Here is an 18,373-nt window from a genome sequence, read left to right on the forward strand (position 1 = left end):
TTATGTTTATTTAAATTATACAATGGACTACAAAATGTAAATGTTTCATGATATTTGTTATATTATATCACCTTTATCTATCAATATTGTTGAAATGAAGACCAAATAGCTGTATGTTGAAATATGTTGAAATATATTGAAAAAGTCAAAATTTTACATGGGGTGTACTTACTTTTTCACGTGACTGGATATCTATCTATAATTCCAGTAATCTCTGTCTGTACGTTTGTACGTTTGTACGTTTGTCTGTGACCGCTGTTTCTCGACAACCACGGGTCCGATATACTTTTAACTTGCCAGGTATATTGCTGGGGACCCGAGGATGTGCCTTTTCAAGGTTTCATATTAATCGGACAATTACTTACCGAGCTATGTCCAAAAAACGATTCAACCAATCAGAGAGCAGCGAACGATCGCGTGTGCCGAACGTGGCGGGCACACTCTGCCTCGGATGGCACATTTGAGAGCGTATTCATTTATTTCACGTTTGCAAACTATGTTGGCGTTAAACTATGTTTTACAACTAATAAAAACGAATTTGCGATTCATTCGCTTTCCTGCGCGTTTGTGCACGCGATGGCGATTTCTTTACCAAACTCCGGAAGCCGTTCGCTTTGGACCAAACCATTGCATGTAAATAGAGGGGGGGGGGTTCTGTGGTCGTTGCGAATGGACCAAACCATTCATGTAAATAGAGGGGGGGCATTGTCACTGTACTCGCAAGCCGTTCGCCGTTCGCTTTGGCGTTGCGAATGGACCAAACCATTTCATGTAAATAGAGGGGGGGGATATAATTTTAGATAGATATATAGTACGGGCATATATATAGTACGGGCATGCCCTAGTATATACAATACAGAATCTAGTTTCTCACAGTCTGAGAGTCCTTTAGGTGCTTTTTTGCAAACTTTTTTGGGACTTCCGTTTCCGGTCTTGCTGGCGAGGGTTCGTTTATTCGCAGCTCCACACGCTCTCCATCGAAATCGAAGTTAAGTAATTGTTCCCATTTGTATTTTCGTTAACTGTATTTATTTTATGGTGTATGTACGTATATTGTCCCGACGAAGATTTTCGGTGCAAATCTTTCATACCTGTATTGAAAATCGTGTTAATTCGTGTCGTGTCTTGAGGCCTTGTACAGTGAACACTGTACAACCTTGAGGCTTTGTTTTTCTCTCAGCGGTCCGTCGTTTGTGAAACCAATAACTTTCGTTCTCTGTTTTCCCAGTCTTTTCACCCCATAGCCTACTTCCTTATGTAAATCTCAACTCAAAAAAACAAAAAAAATAAGACATTACCTTCTCTGTGCTCATTCGTTTATTCATTCTTATTTGTTCGTTCGTTCTTTGACCACGTGTTTCTCCCCCATTTCCCCAGATAGATTGTCAAATTTCAACTCGTTATTTTATCGTCCATGCGTTATTGTTTGATTATAGTTAGTTTTGGTTTGAATTTCCTGTAACTCGTAATTAATTAATCGTGTTCTGCTCCTCGTGTGTGGCCTTGTAGTTGTACCCCCGTCGGTGTTTTGTTAACTTAAGCGTGTTTTGCTTGGCTCTTAGTTTTTTCCCTTCTACCCCGAACATAATACTCTGTCTAACGTTCTAAATCCCCACCCACCCCCCCCCCCCCCCCAAAAAAAAAAAAAAAAAAACAAACATTTATTTTCCTTTCTCCACGTGTACTGTTGTCTCATCCTGTATTTTCTGTCCAGGTGTGCTGTTCGCCCCGCCCCCATTATCTCTTTGCCATCCACCATTTGCCATGTTCACGTGACTCGTGGTGGTCCCTCTCGGCTCTCCCCCCGTTGGTATTTTGTGCATAGAAGATTGTTCACAGTTCTGTTTAAATATTATTTAAATATGTTTAACCTTTCCCCTTCTGTGTTTATTTCAGTGGTATATTACAACACGCTGTTTTTCTTCCTATTTAAAAGGCTTTTCTCAATTTCCTCTCCAACGCATTCCACTTCAAAAAAAAGAAATTCAATATCTTATACGTCTCCCTCACTACATGGTCTAAATTCACATTCATTCCATCCCTCCTCCATCGTTCTGAATCGGATTGCTAACTTGAAAATCACAACAAACCCAATTTGTTATCAATGTTCGTCTTTCATTAATCATCCACTTTCTAAACTCCCCTCTTGCCCCTCCCATCCAAATCCCCCCCCTTGCACCTCCCATCCAAATCCCCCCCCCTTGCACCTACACTCCTAAACTCCCCCCTTGCCCCTCCACTCCTGAACTCCCCCCTTGCCCTTCCCCTCCTAAACTCCCCCCTTGCCCCTCCCCTCCAAACCCCCCCCCCTTGCCCCTCCACTCCTGAACTCCCCCCTTGACCTTCCCCTCCTAAACTCCCCCCTTGCCCCTCCCCTCCAAATCCCCCCCCCTTGCCCCTACACTTCTAAACTCCCCCCTTGTCCCTCCACTTCTAAACTTCCCCCTTGCCCCTTCCCTCCAAAACTCCCCCCTTGCGCCTCCCCTCCTAAACTCCCCCCTCACTCCTCCCCTTCAAAACTCCCCCCTAACCCCTCCCATTCAATTCTCCCCCCCATACCATTCCTCTCTAATTCTCCCTACTCCCCCCTCCTCCTCCTCCAAGCTGCCTCCTCCCCACTTCGTCTCCCTTCTATCTCATACCTCCACCCCCCCAAACCTTCTACTTTCCTCTGCCCCCCCTCAAACAACCCCTCACTGTACCTCATCCCTTCACCATCAAACCTTTCATCCTCCTCATCCTTCCCTTTCTTGGAACTCTTCTGCAATATCTGACACACTATCAACTGCTCTCCCTACCTCCCCCTCTCATCCTTCATCTTACCCTACTCCTCCCCTCCCCTGTCCTGTACCTGATGCTCCCCCTCTCTCTTCATTAACGGTATGGACCTCAAACATCCGGGGCCTTCGCTCAAACCTGACTGATCTCTCCATACAGGTTGCTTCTGACAATCCAGACTTGATCTGCTTAACAGAGACTTTCCTCCCTCAAGATGTCTCTGATTCCTTAATATCTCTTCCTGGTTACTCCCTCCTCCGGTATGATAGACCTGAGCCTCGGCCTGGTGGTGGGGTGTCTATCTTTATCAAAAACTCTCTTCCTCACTCTCCTTGCACTGCCCTCTTTCCTCCTCACCCCCAGGAGTACCTCTGGCTACGGCTCCCTCTCCGCTCCCACCTTTTGTTCATATGTGTTCTGTACCATCCCCCAAACAGTGATGACTCCATCTACATTTCACTGTCTGACAACATGGACCAACTTCTATCCACTCATCCCAACTCTCTCTTCCTCATATGTGGTGACTTCAACTGTCAGCATGCCACCTGGTTGGGTGTGGGTTCCTCTCTCACCAGTCATGGCACCTCAGCAAAGGACTTCTGTGACTCACTGGGATTGACACAATCTGTCAATTTCCCGACCCGGATCTCAGCCAATGGAGTATCTTCTCTTCTAGACTTGTTTATGACAAACTTCCCTGCTAATGTCTGCTGCTCTTCTTCTGCTCCAATCGGTTCTTCTGATCATGTGCTTGTCAAAGTGGACATCTCTCTGGCCATTCTCAGAGAGCCTCCTCAGCGTCGACGAGTCTGGCATTTCACTCAGGCCGACTGGGACGGTCTTCAAGCAGCCATCAATCGTCTGGATTGGTCTCCCATCTCCACTGCCTCTGACATCAATTCTTCCTGGGAATTCTTCCAAAGCAAACTGATCTCTCTCATGCACAGATTTATCCCATCTCGCCTTCAGTTGTCTTACCCTTCCTCCCGTCCATGGTACACTGAATCTTGTGGGGAGGCAGTTGCCCTGAAACAACTTGCCTTTGCCTCTTGGAAGGCTAATCCAACTGAAGGCAATCTCAGTTCCTTCCACCAAGCTCGGAACAAGTGTGTGTCTACCCTCAGGAGTGCCAGGAAGCACTATCTCTCCTCACTCAAGAATGAACTCTCAAACCTGTCTCCTTCCTCCAAATCCTGGTGGCGTCTGGTCAAATCCGTTTCTGGTGTTTGTTCCCCCTCCATCCCCTCCCTTACCTCAAATGGCCACACAGTTGACATTGCACGTGACAAAGCCGAATGCCTCAACTCTGTGTTTGCCTCAAAATCCTTAGTCCCAAACCCATCTCTCTCTGTTCCCACCTTTCCCAGTCGAACCCAACTGCTCCTGAACTCTGTGTCCTTCTCTCCTGACAAGGTGGAGGAGTTTTTGTCAAACCTCGACTCTGATTCTGCAACTGGACCAGACGGCATCAGCCCACGGGTCCTAAAATCCTGCTCTGCCGCTCTATCTCACCCTCTCTCTGTTCTTTTCACCCTATCGTTTGCTCAAGGTCATCTGCCAGCATCCTGGAAATCAGCTAACATTACCGCTTTACACAAAAAAGGTGCAAAAACAGATCCTTGCAACTACAGACCAATCAGCCTGCTCCCAATTATCAGCAAAGTCATGGAATCCATCATTGCTTCGGATATGAAATCTTTCCTCTTCTCCAATGGCTTGATCTCTGATCATCAATTTGGTTTCAGACCAGGTCACTCTACTCTGGACATGCTGCTTCTGCTGTCTCAACAATGGATGGAGGTCCTCAATGCCAAACAGGAAATCAGAGCTGTCTCCCTTGACATATCACGTGCCTTTGATACGGTCTGGCACCCAGCTCTGCTCACCAAACTCTCCTCCTATGGTATCCATGGAAATCTCCATGCATGGCTTGCGGACTTCCTCTCTGGTCGTAGTCAACATGTGGCCCTAAATGGATTTCTCTCATCTCCCCTTCCTGTTCAGGCTGGAGTTCCCCAAGGCAGTGTGCTGGGCCCTGTGCTTTTTCTGGTCTTTATCAATGATCTCTCCGACTCTCTGGAAAATCCTCTCTATCTCTTTGCTGATGACTCCACTCTCTGCCGCTCCATTCCTCTTCCCTCAGATCGGCAGTCTGCAGCCTCCTCACTCTCTGAAGACCTGGACAAAATCACAGACTGGTCAAACAAGTGGAACATGTCTTTCAATTAGGGCTGTCAACCGAGCCGAGACCGGGACGAAATCCCGGCGGTTTCGGCTTTCGAGACGGTCTCGGGACGGTCCCGAGATAAATTGATTGACGCAATTTCTCGGTAAAAAAATCCCGGTTAAAATTCCAACTTCTTGCAGATATTTTCCATAATAGAGGCATTTATTGAGCCTTGCTTTCATTACTCTGCTTCTGCACAAGCATCATTTTTCGCAAGTGCAGCTGAACTGACAAACGATGATAGATAAAGTAAACTCACTGTTCCAGGATTTTCCCCTCGTCAACAAACAATGCACTGCAAACGAATCCGAATTCCGAATCCGGATCTTCACCAACATCTAATCATGTCGTCCTTGTCACACACGCTGCATCTCCACAAAATTTCGTCCGAATCCGTCCACAACTTTTTGAGATATTGTGTTCACAAACAAACGGACAAACAGACAGGAGTCAAAACATAACCTCCATCTACCTTTGGTGGCGGAGGTAACGAAATCAGGATAAAGGTCCCAATGAAAATCCCCCGCATCGCGACTTTATTTAAACCGTCGAATCCTTCCGCTGTATCACTCCGCCTCGCCCCGCCCCGCTGCGGTCACGTGTCCGTCCTTGGAGACGAGTTACAGGATGTGGTTGCTATGGTCTTTTGCACATTAATATCGAGGGACTCGCTCGAGGCCCCGTGAATGGAGGGACGATGTTTATTTAGATTAAAAACACGTTTATAACGGATTATTCTACACACAATGTATTAATACAAGTACAATACATTATGTAGTTTTATGAAATGAGTTTTTGATGAACGTTTATGTTTAATTGCAACGCTAAATCTATAAATTGTAAGAATCCCTCGGGGTTTGGTGTGACGGTTTGAATGTGAAAGTATTTTGGTTATCTTATCTCCACTTTAGGCCTGATAAGTTGATTACGTTTACTTTAGTCACAGAGTCAAAATAAGGAGGGGGGGTGGGGGGGGGGTGATCACTACACCGCCTGCTTTATAATTTACTAGCAGAAGTACCCGGCATTGCCGGGCGGGGGAGGGGAGGGGAACGGGGGGGGGGGGGGGGAGCGAGCCCCTTGGCGATCACAACTCACAAAATGATAATGAAACTCCAACCGGGACTCGAATATGCCTGGGCAGAAACATTTTCTCCCTCTCTCTGACATTCCGAGCAAGAAATTACACGACAATACAAACTGTAATGAGATAACCCGGTCCCATCGGTGGCCGATCATCTGCATGTAGGCGGTGTATTTTATTTCATCCCGGTAAATGGAAGCTAAGTCGGAATTTAAGTACTCAACATCAGAAATGAATTTTTTTCATTGTTGTTTATACATTGTAATGAAATTCCATTATTTTTGAAGCCTTATTATTTATTTATTTATTTTTAAAAAATTTTTTTTTATTTTTTACTTTGCCAGGAACCGAGCCGAGCGGAGATCCCGTTATGAAAATTGAAAATTTATCGAGACGGTTCCGAGACGGGATTTTGAATCTAGCTAACAGCACTACTTTCAATCCTGACAAATCTCACTCTCTTACTATGTCTCTCCGAAAAGATCGACTGGACAACCCTCCCATCTACTTTCTCAACAATCCTCTCCAAGAAGTTCTGTCGCTCAAGCTTTTGGGTCTCACTATCTGCCAGGATCTTTCTTGGGAAAACCACATTTCCAAGCTGGCCTCCAAAGCCAGTCGCCGACTGGGCATCCTCCGTCGTGCGAAGTCCTTCCTCGGCACACCTGAGCTCCTCACCACATACAAGGCTTTCATCCGCAGTTCAATGGAATACTGTTCTCCCCTATGGGCTGGTGCTCCTGCCTCATACCTGGCCCGGCTTCACGCTGTTGAATCCAAAGCTTTCAAAATCATTGGAATCTCCCGCGATGAAGCTACCTCTGAGGGCCTTTCACTCACTCACCGCAGGCAGGTAGGTGGTCTTTCTGTCTTCTACCGACTCCTCTCCGGCCTTGCTCCCCCAGCTCTCTCTGTGGTCTGTCCCCCAAATATTCCTACAGGTCGCACAAGATCTGCCAGCAACCCTCTGATGGTTAAACTGCCGAAATCTCGGCTTTCTGCTCACCTTCACTCTTTCATTCCTCTTTTCTCCCGCCTCTGGAACAAACTCCCACACTCCCTTCAATCCCACTCCTCCCTCCAGGTCTTTTAAACAGCTGTTCACCACCATCTCTTATCTTCCCCCATCCAAAACCTTGATCTTTTCTACCCCCACTAATTCACCCCAGATCCACCTTGTTTGAAATTCCAACTTCTTTCCTGGAAGTCCTGGCAGTGTCCATATGTTTATACCTCTCCCACCCCCCCCCCCCCTTCACATGCCTCCCCCCACCCCCTTCACATGCCTCCCCCCCAAAGCCCTCTCCCTCCCACAGATGTCTCGATGTCTCCATGTCTCTCGGTCCCTGCTCTCAAATGTTGTGTTTGTGTCCTGCCCCCTCTCTCCCCATCTTGTCTACCGCTCCCGATGTTATTTGTTTTATGTGTCTGTTTGTCTTTCTGTGTGATTAATGTTCGCTCTTTCACGAGCCTCGATCTTGTATACAAAAAAAAAAAAAAAAAAAAAAAAAAAAAAAACTGCAAGCGGGCTTTCATGTGTCTTTCACTGAAGAGAGGCTTCCGTCTGGCCACTCTGCCATAAAGCGCAGATCGGTGGAGTGTTGCAGTGATGATTGTCCTTCTGGAGGTTTCTCCCATCTCCACACAGGATCTCTGGAGCTCAGCCAGAGTGACCATCGGGTTCTTGGTCACCTCTATTGCCAAGGCCCTTCTCCCCCGATTGCTCAGTTTGGCCAGGCAGCCAGCTCAAGGAAGAGTCCTGGTTGTTCCAAACTTCTTCCATTTAAGAATTATGGAGGCCACTGTGCTGTTGGGAAACTTCAATGCAGCAGAATTTTTTTTGTAGGCGTCCCCAAATCTGTGCCTTGACACAATCCTGTCTCTGAACTCTGCAGGCAGTTACTTCGACCTCATGGCTTGGTTTTTGCTCTGATATGCATCGTCAGCTGTGAGACCTTATATAGACAGGTGTGTGCCTTACCAAATCATGTCGAATCAATTGAATTTACCACAGGTGGAGTCCAATCATGGTTTCAAAACATCTCAAAGATGATCAAGAGAAATGGGAGGCACCTGAGCTAAATTTCAAGTGTCATAGCAAAGGGTCTGATACTTATGTAAATGTGATATTTCAGTTTTTTATTTTTAATAAATTTGCAAAACTTTCTAAAATCCTGTTTTCTCTTTGTCATTATGGGGTATTGAGTGCAGATTGATGAGGGAAAAAATGAATTTAAATGATTTCAGCATAAGGCTGCAACATAACAAAATGTGAAAAAAGTGAAGGGGTCTGAATACTTTCTGAATGCACTGTATATATATATATATATATATTGAAATATATACATGGCTGTGAGTTTCTAACATCGGGTGCACCTGTCGGCAGGGTAGGGTACAGGAAGGTCTCTGCAGCCGCCCATAATTTAGGTGTGAGTCAGCATTTAAAACCACACGACCATGGGCAGGCCTGCCTAACGAGAATAACCAAGCGGAGCTTTGTCCGGAATCCGCTGACGAGTGCGCAAACCCAAACTTCAGTTAACGGGATAATCACAAATTCTACATGTGCTATTGAGTTCCCGTTGCAAAATGACTACAAAACATGGTCTCATTAACAAGGGAACGTATTAACAAAGCAGGGGAGAGAAGAGAAGAACACGACCACACATGCGGTGAAACAAATTGAAAAATAGAACGGCACTCTAAGATCGTATACCTCAGCCAGGCTGAACAGTTTACGTTTTGTATCCAACTGATAGGCTGGATGTGCATTCGGACCGTAACCAAAATATAATCGGCTTGTTCTTGTCACTTACCCAACTCCACCAGCAGGTTTCGTCCAAATTCGTCCACAACTTTGTGAGATATCGTGCGACACATATTTCTTTGGCACCATCTCTCAATTGTGAAGAACAACTTTAAAATATCACACCTGGATCTTCACCAAAATCTAATAAATTCTTCCTTGTCACACACCTAACACTTCCACCAAGTTTCGTCTGAATTTGTCTACAGCTTTCTGAGATATCCTGCTCACAGACAAACAGACAAACAAAAAGAGGTGAATAAATAAATGCATCTACCTTCGGCGGCAGAAGTAACAAATTAATTTGAATAAATACCCAACATGCCCACGATTGATCGGAGGCTTAATTACTAAACTTACTTTGATTAATTACTAAACTTCACTAAGAAACTCATGTGGGGAAAACACGCAATACGCAGCGGAAGATTGACGAGACAGAGACTAGGCAGGATTGAATAGAACCTGTCGGAGGCTGACGGGATGGCCTAGAGATAGGCACACACCTCTAAGTTGTCTAGCCTGGGTATGAATCCCGACCCAGCTCTAAACTGTCATCCCAGTGTTTCACAGGCAGGGCGATTCATCAATATGGGTGCCATCCCCCGGATAAATGTTAAACTGGGCATCCCGTCTGCCACCATTAGTTGCTGAACGTTAAATATCCCACGATGTCTTTCACGAAGAGTAGGCGAGCTATCGCCGTACCCTGAACAAATTCCAAATACCTGCCTTAACCTACAGAGGGCACTGCATCAGAGGCACACCCATGCTCTCAGTCAATGACACCAACCAGCAGCCTTGTGCTGCATACAAAAGAAGTCACTACTCCGTCCAGTTTGACCAGCTGACAGGTACACTCTGATTTCTGTTATTTTTCCTTGTTAGACGACCGACTTTAGTTCTAATAACCTTTGGTCCTTGTCGACACTACTGCTGGGAAGGCAATGACAAACCAACCAGTACAACCCTAGGCCAAGAAACTGAATCAGCACCATCGACATTCTGTAACAAGTATGGTACATCAAAATATATATATACACATTATATATACGTACACACAGATCTTCCAACAAGTGGCCCTTCAAGTCAAGGAAGCTGCATCGAAAAACCAAGAATGCAAACCCAAAGTAATCCCTTTGCTATTTCAACTCGACGAGAGTTCCTCCACAGCTGCTGACATTTCCAAGCAGCACATGCATGGGAACCCCAGTGATACATGCACCACATCAGCCACGGATCGTTTTCAATACATATTGACAAATAGACAGCAACAGCAAAGAAAGAACCATGCCCCACCAATGCAATGTACCACAGCTGTCAATATACAACAACAACAGGCATTTTAAGGCCATTTTCCCTGCCAGAGCGGGGGTTAACCTTGTGGGTCCCATGACAATCTTCTACATTTTGCCCTATTTTCTGCATCTCCCCTCGTTAACCCCCTTGCCCGCATTTCTTCTTCCACCACCTTTAGCCAAGTCTTTCTCGGTCTTCCCCGTCCTCTACTTCCTTCTGCATTCATTTCTATCATTCTTCTCAGCCAGCCAAAATCAAGACTCTCTGCTCACCTTCATCCTCCTTTCTCCCGCCTCTAAAACAAACTCCCTCACTCTCTTCAATCCCACTCCACCCTCCAGGTCTTTAAAACAGCTGTTCACCACCATCTCTTTTCTTCCCCCATCCGAAACCTTGATCTTTTCTACCCCCGCTAATTTCACCCCAATTCCACTTTTTTGAAATACCAACTTCTGTCCTGGAAGTCCTTGGTGTCCTTGTGTTTTATACTTCTCCCACCCCCCCCCCCCCCCCTTCCCTCACCTCCTCCCCCCAAGCCCTCTCCCTCCCACACATTTTCCTGCTCTCAAATGTTGTGTGCTCTCAAGTGTTTGTGTGCTTCCCCTTCTCTCCCCATCTTGTCTTCCGCTCCCTCTTTTTGTATATTTTGTTTGTCTGGTTGATTTGTTTGTGAAGTAAATGTCAGCTATTTCACGAGCCTCGATTCAGTACACAAAAAAAAAAGAAAAAAAAAAAGTCACTTTCATCCTTCCTCAATACATGACCAAACCATCTCAACCTGTTTCTCTTCACAGCATCCATCACAGGCTCTACTCCCATCATATTTCGCAATTCATCATTTGTCTTCCTCTCTCGCAACGATACTCCACACATCCACCGAACGATTCGGATTTCCACCCTTTCCAGCCTTCGTTGCTGCTCTACGTTCATTACCCATGTCTCGCTCCCATAAGTCATAACACTTCTCACACATGCAGCATATACCTTTCCCTTCAGCTTCAACGGCTCGCCACCTCCTCGTCAGCACGCCACTCAGTTCCCAAAACATCTTCCATGCACATCTCACTCCAGCAACCGCTGCCGAGTCTGATTAACCTTCTCCATTCAACATGTCTCCAAGGTAGCAAAACGTTTTCACACCTTGCAGCTTCATGCCGTCTACAAGATCAAACTCAACATTTCCTCCATCTGCAGCTCCCTCTGTGCACACCTTGCACTTGAATGTAGCTGCCACACTGGTTAATGACCCTCTCAGACCACTACATTTTTGATGAACCCACTCTTCGCACATTGAATGGAATTCACTCCGACACCCTTCCTGCACACAGCACATGGCCACTTCCCAGTTCTTTCCACCTCACCACATGCTTTACCACTTGCCATCACCTTCGTTTTTCCGATATTCACCTTCAGTCCTTTTGTCTCCATACATTCCTTCCACTTGTTCATCTTCTCCTTCAGTCCATCCTTACTTTCCGCAATCAACACCAGATCATCTGCATACAACAACTCCCACGGTAAACCCTCCTTTACATTCCGCGCCAGCACCTCCATCACAGCTACAAATAGTAGTAGACTTAGTACCGACCCCTGATGCACTCCCACCTTCACCTCAAACTCACCACTGTTCCCGTCCTTTGTCCTTACAGCTGTGCGCTCTCTCTCGTACATTGCCCTCACTACTCTGATCAACCATTCCTCCACTCCTAACTTCCTCAATGCCCACGTCACTACTTCGCGTGGAACCCGATCGAATGCTTTCTCCAGACCAACAAACCCAAGAAACAACTTTTTCCTCTTCTCCATGTACTTCTCCTCCAACTGCCTTACAATAAAAAGCGCGTCTTGTCGTTCCTCTTCCTGGCATAAATCCAAACTGCATTTTGTCGATCTTCACTTTCTTCCTTATCCTCCTCTCCAACACCCTTTCCAATACCTTCATTCCATGCTCCAATAACGTTATCGCTCTATACGAGCCACAGTCCAGAGGGTCACCTTTCCCCTTATATAGAGGGACGAGGGTACTCAGTTCCCAATCCACTGGAATGCGGCCTTCTTTCACCAGGTGGTGCTGGCTCAGAACGTAAAGGAGGGTTTACCGTGGGAGTTGTTGTATGCAGATGATCTGGTGTTGATTGCGTAAAGTATGGATGGACTGAAGGAAAAGATGAACACGTGGAATGAATGTATGGAGACAAAAGGTCTGAAGGTGAATATCGGAAAGACGAAGGTGATGGCAAGTGGTAAAGCATGTGGTGTGGTGGAAAGAACTGGGAAGTGGCCCTGTGCTGTGTGTAGGAAGGGTGTCGAAGTGAACTCCATTCAGTGTACAATGTGCGCTGAGTGGGTTCATCAAAAATGTAGTGGTCTGAGAGGGTCATTAACCAGTGTGGCAGCTACATTCATAATGTAAGGTGTGCACAGAGGGAGCTGCAGATGGAGGAAATGTTGAGTTGGATCTTGGAGACGGCGTGAAGCTGGAAGGTGTGAAAACATTTTTCTACCTCAGAGACATGCTGAATGGAGAAGGTGGATCAGACTCGGCAACGGTTGCTCGAGTGAGATGTGCATGGAAGAAGTTTCGGGAATTGAGTGGCGTGCTGATGATGAGGGGAGTATCGTTGAAGCTGAAGGGAAAGGTGTATGCTGCATGTGTGAGAAGTGTTATGATTTATGGGAGCGAGACATGGGTAATGAACGTAGAGCAGCAACGAAGGTTGGAAATGCGAATGGTTCGACGGATGTGCGGAGCATCGTTGAGAGAGGAAGACAAATGATGAATTGCGAAAGATGATGGGAATAGAGCCTGTGATTGATGCTGTGAAGAGGAACAGGTTGAGATGGTTTGGTCATGTGTTGAGGAAGGATGAAAGTGACTGGTTGAGAAGAGTGATGGAAATGAATGTAGAAGGAAGTAGAGAACGGGGTAGACCGAGAAAGACTTGGCTAAAGATGGTGGAAGAAGAAATGCGGGCAAGGGGGTTATAACAAGGAGAGATGCAGAAAATAGGGCAAAATGGAGAAGATCGTCATGGGGACCGCAAGGCTAACCCCCGCTCTAGCAGGGAAAATGGCCTTTTAAAATGCATGTTGTTGTTGTTGTTGTTTCACCACCAGATTACAGATCTCTGTCATTCTCTTCACACCCCAAAATCCTGCTGCCTTCAACATATCTCCCACAATTCCCGTCGGCCCTCCCGCTTTTCTACTCTTCATTGCTTTTATCACTTCCTCAAATTCCTTCTCAGTTATCTTCTCTGCCGGTCCTAAAACTGAGTTACTCTCTATGTTGCCATGCCATTCATTCTCTGCATTGAACAGCATTTCCATATATCTCTTCCATCTTCCTCTAATTCCATCTGGGTCCACAACGATTTGTCCCACTTCATCCTTCAAGCAACTCACCCCCATCACATCGCACCTCTCTTTTGCTATCTGCTTTGCAATCCTGAATACCGCTCTCTGACCCTCTTCCAAATCCAAGCGTTCTCCGAACATCTTCCTGCATGCCTCCTGCGCCTTGGCTACCTCTTTCTTTGCAGCCTTCTTGGCTACCTTATAACTTTCATGCTCTGTCTTTTCTGCCCCCGTACCTTTCACCTTCTGCCACTCCTTGAACTTCTTCCTCTTCTCATCACTCCTCTTTCCAACTTCATCATCCCACCACCATGCTTCCGAGTGCCTCGGTGGTCCTTTTGTCCATCCACATACCTCACCAAAGGATCCCAACAGACTATCTTTCATTGACTTCCAACCACTTTCAAGCTCAAACACATCATCCTCTACCATACTCAGCCTCTCTTTCAATGCCTCCCTCACCGTCACCTCTTTCAACCTCCACACCTTCGTTCTCGGTTGGTACTTCACCCGCCGAGCTCTTCTCACACCTTGCACCCTTATGTCGCAGACAACCAAGTGGTGCTGTGAACCCCCGGGATCACCTTTGTGCCCCGGAGGTGCCCCCTATCTCGCCTACGCACCATCAAGTAGTCAACGGTTGTCGTCGACCCACCTGACGTGCATCTAACAAGCTTATTATCCTCCTGGAACCGAGTATTACAAATCAACAAACCAGCTACATCAGCGAACTCCAAAATCCTTTCACCTTCTCCATTTCTCACACCACATCCATAACCCCGATGAACTCCCTCAAAACCGTCTGTACTCCTTCCCACATATCCATTTAGGCCTCCTCCTACCACAACAACTTCCTCATCTTTCACGTTTTCCATCAGCTTCTCTATTGCACACCAGAACTTGTCCTTCTCTTCATTGCTCCGACCGACCTGCGGAGCATATCCCGAGATGACGTTCACCAAGAGCTTTCCAATCATCATTTTCACCATCATCAACCTTTCACTCACTCTAGTCACACTCACCACACTGTCTACAAACTCCTCAGAAAACAGGACACCAACACCATACACGCCTTCCGGGCACCCTTGCCACACAAACTTGTATTTCTGCCCCTGCCTACCCTTCACCATTCTCACACCACTTCCCTTCCATCTCGTCTCCTGCACACAACATATGTCCACTCTTCTTCTGACCAATACTTCCACCACTTCTCCTGATCTGCCTGTCATTGTCCCTACATTCCATGTCCCAAACCTCAGAAACCGATCTCCACATGGGGCATCAGACGTTTCGTCGTCATAAATGGAGTGATTTCCACCCTTGCTTCGATCGGGTTCCCCACCTGATTTTTGACTGGAGGGAGTGAGGTCCCCCAAGGGGTACTTTGGGCTGTACCCTGCCCATATGTAGTTGTAATTGTCATGGTTCCCTTTTTGAGGCAATGTTTTATGGCCGGATGCCCTTCCTGAAGCCAACCCTTTTAGTCGCCTCTTACGACACGCAGGGATACGGTGTACCTATTCTAAACCAGGGTACACACCGGTCACCGGTCTATATATATACAATATATGTCAATATATAAATACCAAATGCCCAATCACGTATCTCACGCATAATTGGAGGGAACAACCAATGAGAGAACTGGCCCACCGAGTGTACTGGCCAAATTAAGTAACTTTTGATGTCCAGTACCTTACTCTTTTTTTTTTTTCTTTTTTTTTGCAGGATCTAAGGCTCTAATGGAGCTGACTAGCTGAGTGCAAATACATGCACAAAACACACACGAGAACATGAACACAGGCACGAAGCTGTGGAGAAGTATTGGCACTTCCTGGGCTACTTTGTATACAAGTAACTGCACAATAATGGTGCACCAATCTCGCTGCCCTCAGCGAGGCATTTCTTAAGGAGTAATTTCCTCCTCCCCATAGTTGGTGACCGATGGGGATTGTCTGTGCTTTATCCTTTTAAATGCTGATCATAAAACAAGGAAGCAGCACATACCATTTAAAAAAGTTTTTGGTATGACCCAGCCTGGATTTGAACTGCAGAGCTCCCAGAGTCGGAGCAGACGCTCTAACCATTGCACCACCGTGTCTGGTAATGAAGTAATGTAAAAGGTTATATTTAAATTTTATGAAGCCGAAAGGACAAAAAAAAAAAAATCAAGCCAGAAGGAAACGAAATAAGCAAGCAAAAATGCTACGTTTGTGCCTTGCATTGGGCAAGATAAAAAGCAAACTGGTTGACAATGAATGAATGGTCTTTTTTTTTTTTAAGGCCATTTTCCCCGCTAGAGCGGGGGTTAGCCTTGCGGGCCCCATGACAATCATGGTTACCTGTTTGAGGCAATGTTTTTATGGCCGGATGCCCTTCCTGACGCCAACCCTTGGTCGCCTCTTACGATGCGCAGGGATACGGTGTACCTATTCTGAACCGGGGTACACACCAGGATCATTCATCCCAGCAAGCTGGTACTCAATTTGCCGACCTCGGAAGGATGACAGGCTGAGTCAACCCCCCGGCATTAATTCAGCGATCGACCGGGATTCGAACCCAGGATCCTCGGATCCTAAGCCAGCACCCTAACCGCTAAGCCAACACCAGGGATGGACGCTGTGGACGTTGACACAACAAACAATTTTTTTGGAACAATTACTGAAGACATCAGCTCATATTGAAGAAGCACATGGATTGCATTGGCTAAATACAACAAACAACATGCATTTTAAAGGCCATTTTCCCGACGAGAGCGGGGGTTAGCCTTGCGGTCCCCATGACAATCTTCTCCATTTTGCCCTATTTCCTGCATCTCTCCTTGTTAACCCCCTTGCCCGCATTTCTTCTTCCACCATCTTCAGCCAAGTCTTTCTCGGTCTTCCCCGTCCTCTACTTCCTTCTACATTCATTTCCATCACTCTTCTCAACCAGTCACTTTCATCCTTCCTCAACACATGACCAAACCATCTCAACCTGTTCCTCTTCACAGCATCAATCACAGGCTCTATTCCCATCATCTTTCGCAATTCATCATTTGTCTTCCTCTCTCTCAACGACACTCCGCACATCCGTCGAACCATTCGCATTTCCACCCTTTCCAACCTTCATTGCTGCTCTACGTTCATTACCCATGTCTCACTCCCATAAATCATAACACTTCTCACACATGCAGCATACACCTTTCCCTTCAGCTTCAATGACACTCCCCTCATCAGCACGCCACTCAGTTCCCGAAACTTCTTCCATGCACATCTCACTCTAGCAACCGTTGCCGAGTCTGATCCACCTTCTCCATTCAGCATGTCTCCGAGGTAGCAAAATGTTTTCACACCTTCCAGCTTCACGCCGTCTCCAAGATCCAACTCAACATTTCCTCCATCTGCAGCTCCCTCTGTACAGACCTTACATTTGAATGTAGCTGCCACACTGGTTAATGACCCTCTCAGACCACTACATTTTTGATGAACCCACTCAGCGCACATTGTACATTGAATGGAGTTCACTCCGACACCCTTCCTACACACAGCACAGGGCCACTTCCCAGTTCTTTCCACCTCACCACATGCTTTACCACTTGCCATCACCTTCGTCTTTCCGATATTCACCTTCAGACCTTTTGTCTCCATACATTCCTTCCACTTGTTCATCTTTTCCTTCAGTCCATCCATACTTTCCGCAATCAACACCAGATCATCTGCATACAACAACTCCCACGCTAAACCCTCCTTTACGTTCTGAGCCAGCACCTCCATCACAGCTACAAATAGTAGTGGACTTAGTACCGACCCCTGATGCACTCCCACCTTCACCTCAAACTCACCACTGTTCCCGTCCTTCGTCCTTACAGCTGTGCACGCTCTTTTGTACATTGCCATCACTACTCTGATCAACCATTCCTCCACTCCTAACTTCCTCAATGCCCATGTCAATACTTTGCATGGAACCCTATCGAATGCTTTCTCCAGATCAACAAACCCAAGAAACAACTTCTTCCTCTTCTCCATGTACTTCTCCTGCAACTGCCTCACAATGAAAAGCGAGTCTATCGTTCCTCTTCCTGGCATAAATCCAAACTGCATTTCGTCAATCTTCACTTTCTTCCTTATCCTCCTCTCCAACACCCTTTCCAATACCTTCATTCCATGCTCCAATAACTTTATCGCTCGGTACGAGCCACACTCCAGAGGGTCACCTATCCCCTTGTATAGAGGGACGAGGGTACTCAGTTCCCAATCCACTGGAATGCGGCCTTCTTTCACCGCCAGATTACAGATCTCTGTCATTCTCTTCACACCCCAACTTCCTGCTGCCTTCAACATATCTACCACAACTCCTGTCGGCCCTCCCGCTTTTCTACCCTTCATTGCTTTTATAGCTTCAACATCGCTTTTATCGCTTTATCGCATCCAACCACCTTTAAAGGTGGTTATTGCTTTTATCGCTTCCTCAACTTCCTTCTCAGTTATCTTCTCTGCCGGTCCTAAAACTGGGTTACTCTCTATGTTGCCATCCCATTCATTCTCTGTATTCAACAGCATTTCCATATATCTTTTCCATCTTCCTTTAATTCCATCTGGGTCGACAACGATTTTTCCCACTTCATCCTTCAAGCAACTCACCCCCATCACATCACACCTCTTTCGCTATCTGCTTTGCAATCCTGAATACTGCTTTCTGACCCTCTTCCGAATCCACGCGTTCTCTGAACATTTTCCTACATGCCTTCTGCGCCTTTGCTACCTCTTTCTTTGCAGCCTTCCTGGCTGCCTTATAACTTTCATGCTCTGCTGTTTCTGCTCCCGTACCCTTCGCCTTCTGCCACTCC

The 18,373-nt window shown here is 46.4% G+C and overlaps 1 protein-coding gene across 1 annotated transcript in view; it reads right to left on the reverse strand.

Moving 5' to 3' along the window:
- The window catches only part of FAF2 (Fas associated factor family member 2), a 60,570-nt gene that overhangs the window by 37,990 nt on the left and 4,207 nt on the right, over positions 1–18,373 (reverse strand). The gene's annotated exons all lie outside the window — the stretch shown is intronic.

Source organism: Myxine glutinosa, chromosome 1, assembly GCF_964187855.1.
Source record: "Myxine glutinosa chromosome 1, kmMyxGlut1.1, whole genome shotgun sequence".
NCBI lineage: Eukaryota > Metazoa > Chordata > Myxini > Myxiniformes > Myxinidae > Myxine > Myxine glutinosa.